The sequence below is a fragment of the Palaemon carinicauda genome, chromosome 14 (genome assembly GCF_036898095.1).
Source record: "Palaemon carinicauda isolate YSFRI2023 chromosome 14, ASM3689809v2, whole genome shotgun sequence".
Classification (NCBI taxonomy): Eukaryota; Metazoa; Arthropoda; class Malacostraca; order Decapoda; family Palaemonidae; genus Palaemon; species Palaemon carinicauda.
The window spans coordinates 122,192,058-122,197,057 of record NC_090738.1 but is presented as its reverse complement, the minus strand read 5'-3'; the positions used below and the strand labels follow the sequence as shown (position 1 = coordinate 122,197,057).

Sequence of the window (5,000 nt, the reverse complement as noted above, 5' to 3'; positions counted from 1 at the left end):
AAAAATTGTATATTCTAAGAACAGCAACAACATCTAAATAATATTTCAATATAAACTATAAAAACTTTAACAAAACAAGAGAAAGAGAAATTAGATAGAATAGTGTGCCCAAGTGTACCCTCAAGCAAGAGAACTCTATTCCAAGACAATAGAAGACCATTTTATAGAGGCTATAGCACTACCCATGACTAGAGAGCAATGGTTTGATTTTGGAGTGTCCTTCTCTTAGAAGAGCTGCTTATCATAGCTAAAAAGACTCTTCTCCCCTTACCATGAGGAAAGTAGCCACTGAACAGTTACAGTGCAATAGATAAACCCCTCGGGTGAAGAAGAATTGTTTGGTAATCTCAGTGTTGTCAGGTGTATGGGGACAGAGGAGAATCTGTAAAGAATATGCCAGACTATTCGGTGTATGTGTAGGCAAAGGGTAAATCAACCGTAACCAGAGAGAAGGCCCCAATGTAGTACTGTCTGGCCAGTCAAAAGACCCCATAACTCTCTAGTGGTAGTATCTCAACGGGCGGCTGGTGCCCTGGCCAACCTACTACCTATAAATGAATAAATAAATAATATATATATATATATATATATATATATATATATATATATATATATATATATATATATATATATATATATATATATATATATATATATATATGTGTGTGTGTGTGTGTGTGTGTGTTTGTATATATATATATATATATATATATATATATATATATATATATATATATATATATATATATATATATATATATATATATACATATATATATATGTAAATATATATAGGTATATATACATATATATATATATATATATATATATATATATATATATATAGAGGTATATATATATTGTATACATATAATGCTATGAATACCATTAATAGCTAAGCTGCAACCCTAGTTGGAAAAGCAGGATGCTATAAGCTCAAAGGCTCCAGCAGGGAAAAATAGCCCAGTGAGAAAATGAAATATGGAAATAGATAAACTACAAGAGAAGTACTGAACAATCAAAATAAAATATTTTAAAAAACAGTAGCAACAGTAAAATAGATCTTTCATATACAAAATATAAAGACCTAAAAAAATAAGAGGAAGAGAATAAAGATAAAATAAGGTGCCCCAGTGTACCTTCACGCAAGAGAACTTTACAGTAGAAGACCATGGTACACAGGCTATGGCACTACTCAAGATTAGAGAACAATGGCTTGACTTTGAAGTGTTCTTTTCCTATTCCTAGAAGAACTACCTACTATAGATAAAGAGTCTCTTCTATAATTACCAAGAGGAAAATAGCTACTGAACAATTACAGTGCAGTAGTTGAACAATTGAGCAAAGAAGAATTATTTAGTAATTTCAGTGTTGACAGAATTATTTAGTAATTTCAGTGTTGACAGGTGTATGAGGACAGAGGAGAAAGTAGAAAGAATAGGCCAGACTACTCAGTGTGTGTGTAGGCAAAGGAATAATGTACCGTAACTAGAGAGAAGGATACAATGTAGTACTGTCTGTCCAGTCAAAGGACCCCATGACTCTCTAGCGGTAGTATCTCGACGGGCAGCTGGTGCCCTGGCCAACCTACTACCTATATTGTGTGTATGCGTGCGTGCATGTGTGTTTATATGCGCAGTCTTTGCATAAACCTCTCCCTGACCCTTGTATGGAGAGATGGCTTTAGGTGTTACGACTGCATTTATCAGATTGACTTTCAGACTGAGATTGTTAGGCCTATGTTGCTATCTGCCTTAGCTGCAAATCACCACAGAAGACCAACGTTCTGACACATAAATGCTAAGTCCGACACTGGCGCAATAAATTCTAATGAACATGCTAAATGTACACTAATCTCGCCTGGGATTCGAATCATAGCTTTGGGAAAAATACCACAAGACTCGTAGGTTTAACAAACATTAAAGTAAATGTTTATTTGGTTTCTCATTAATCTTTTTTAGTCCTTAATGAATAATATGAAACTATCTACGGCATAAAGAGGCCAACGTGCGATGTTCAGTGGCTTGGGTAACGTCCCTGACTGGTGAATGCCAGACTGGGGTTCGAGTCCCGCTCAAACTCGTTAGTTCCTTTAGTCGCTGAAACCTCACCATCCTTGTGAGCTAAGGATCGGGGGTTGGGGGAGCCTATAAGTGTATCTGCTGAGTCATCAGCAGACATTGCCTGACCCTCCTTAGTCCTAGCTGGGGTGGAGAGGGGGCTTGGGCGCTGATCATATGTATATATGGTCAGTCTCTAGGGCACTGCCCTGCTTGATAAGGCAATGTCACTGTCCCTTGCCTCTGCCATTCATCGGCGGCCTTTAAACCTTGCAACTCCATGAGGAGTGGTCGTTAAATGAGCCTATTAACCCCTCTTACGTAAATCTTCCGTCAGTATTACGACTTTTAATCATCTAATTATGAGTTATCTGATGTCACATCGTGGTTATGTTGATTAGTTTAAGGCTAACCTTCACCATAATCTTAATTCTTATTTGCATTCCTCACGATGATTACCTCCGTCAACGAATTTGGAAGGAGGTCACGTTTTATCCCCTGTGTGTGTGTTTGTTTGTTAGTAAACACCTTCCTGTTCACAGTTTTCATCGCAGATTAATGAAACTTTCAGGGATTAACTGCCATGTAAAAAGCTGGAAATGATTAAATTTTGGAAGGCCAAAGTCAAAGGTCAAGGTCACATTAATCAAAATGACCAATTCACGTAATCTGCCATAAGTTTGGATATCGTTGTCATAGAGGCTTCAAACTTGGTTCCCCCCTTTTTATAAATACTTTAAGTTGCTTAGATGATGTCATATAGGAGCCATTTATTATCACTTGGAAAGGTAACACCTTATATAGATTTTCGTTTCTAATCATTCTTGACATGAAAAAAAATCTGAAAAAAATATTCTTCCTCAGAGGCAAAGCATTGATCGACTTCGCCTTTTTGTGATAACTTTTTCTAAAATTGTGACAGAATAAAATACAGTAAAGATTATTATTTATTTATTAACATAGGATGATTGTATTCCTCGAGATTTTTTAATCGTTTGTTCTTACAGTAGTGTACCCGAGCCGTCAAAAAGGACGGCTAAATACATAGATAGATATGCACACACATGCACACGCACGCACACGGTGAGGAACAATTTGGATTCATGCCTGGAAGAGGGTCTGTAGATTTAATATTTGCTTTGAGGCAGATGACAGAAAAACATCGGGAGAAACAGAAATGATTACATATGGTCTTTATTGACCTGGAGAAGGCATACGATCGAGTACCACGACAGGAGCTGTGGAGATGTATGAGAGAAAAGGGAGTCCCTGAGAAATACGTAAGAATGAGAGGACAGAAGCAAATGTTAAGAGCAGTATAGGCCTAACAGAAAGGTTCCCAGTAAATGTGGGACTACATCAGGGGTCTGCATTGAGCCCTTACCTATTAGATCTGGTCATGGATGTAATAACACAAGGTATTAGAGATCAGTCTCCTTGGAGTATGCTTTTTGCTGATGATGTTATACTGTGTAGCACTAGGCGAGAGGTAGTAGAAGAGAAACTGGAGGAGTGAAGAAGAGAAATGAAAAATAGAGGATTGAAGATCAGCGGGGAAAAGACAGGGTATTTGAGATTGAAAAATGGGGAGAATGGGGAAGTTAGTTTACAAGGAGAAAGATTGAAAAGAGTTGAAAATTTCAAGTATTTAGTATTAACAGTTGCAGAGGATGGTGATCTGGGGGAACAAATAATCCGCAGAATATAAGCAGGATGGAAGAATTAAATAAAAAGTGAGTGGAGTACTAAGCGACAGGAAAATAGGGGTTAAGTTGAAAGGTAAAGTACACAGGACAGTGGAGACGTGGGCAATAAAGAAGACAGAAGAGAAGAAGCTGGGTGTGGCAGAGATGAGAATGTTGAGATGGATGTGTGGGGTGACAAGAAGAGATAAGATACGGAATGAGGTAATTAGGGGGGCCAACAGGAGTTAGAAAACTATCAGATAAGATCCAAGAAAGTAGACTGAGGTGGTGTCATGAGAAGAGATGAACAGTATATTGGGAGAAGAGTGATGGAAATGGAGGTACAGGGAACGAGGAGAGGGAGACCAAAGCGAAGGTGGGTGGACTTTATCAAGGATGACCTTCGATCAAAGGGATTAACCGGTGATGAAGTGTGGGACAGAGGTAGATTGAGAACGCTGGCCAGAAACATCGACCCCACATAAAAGTGGGAAAAGATGCAGGCAAAGAAGAAGCACAAGCGCACACACACATGCACATATAAACAGGTTCAATATTTCCCCTCCCACCCTTCTCTATTTCCTAACTAACACTTGGCAGTTTAGGCAATTTATGCGAGATTGTGCTTTTCGAGAGTACCCCTCTGGGTACCCACTCTCACCAGGGTATGACTACTCTATCTCCCCCCTACCCGAGGAACGGTGAGAGACCAAGTAGTCATGCGTATGGCAATGCTGCTTGACCGTGATTGTTCCTTCTTATTTATTTGTAACCCTTGATGGGTTTTACTTTGGATTTGCATTTTATCTGAATCAATTTGGAATTTTGAACGAGTTTTTCCCATGTTTTATCAGTCTTCTATTTATAGTTCCTCAGGTATCTTCACCAAGATATGTTGATTATTTTTCCCATTTATCGACAATCTTGAAGGATTTTCTCCAAATATTATAATTATTTTATTAATTGTACTGCTAGATAAGCTACAACCCTAGTTGGAGAAGCAGGATGCTATAAGGCCAGGAGCTCCAGCATGGAAATATAGGCCAACGAGGAAAGGGAAATGGAAATAAATAAACTACAAGAGAAGTAATGAACAACTAAAATAAAATATTTGAAGAACAGTAACAGCATTAAAATAGACATTTTATTCATAAACTATAAAAAGAGGCTTCTGTCAGTCTGTTCAACATGAAAAAAATTGCCTCAGATTTGAACTTTTGAAGTTCCACCGATTCATCTATCTCAAATCTCAACT

At 37.8% G+C, this 5,000-nt stretch overlaps 1 protein-coding gene across 1 annotated transcript in view; it reads right to left on the bottom strand.

Moving 5' to 3' along the window:
- Window positions 1-2,996: 2,996 nt before the first annotated feature.
- LOC137653710 (protein white-like) overlaps window positions 2,997-5,000 on the bottom strand; it is a 36,335-nt gene continuing 34,331 nt past the window's right edge. The window contains exon 15 of the mRNA XM_068387293.1: window positions 2,997-5,000. This exon is cut by the window's right edge and continues 172 nt beyond it. The gene's annotated coding sequence lies outside the window, so the exon portion shown is untranslated.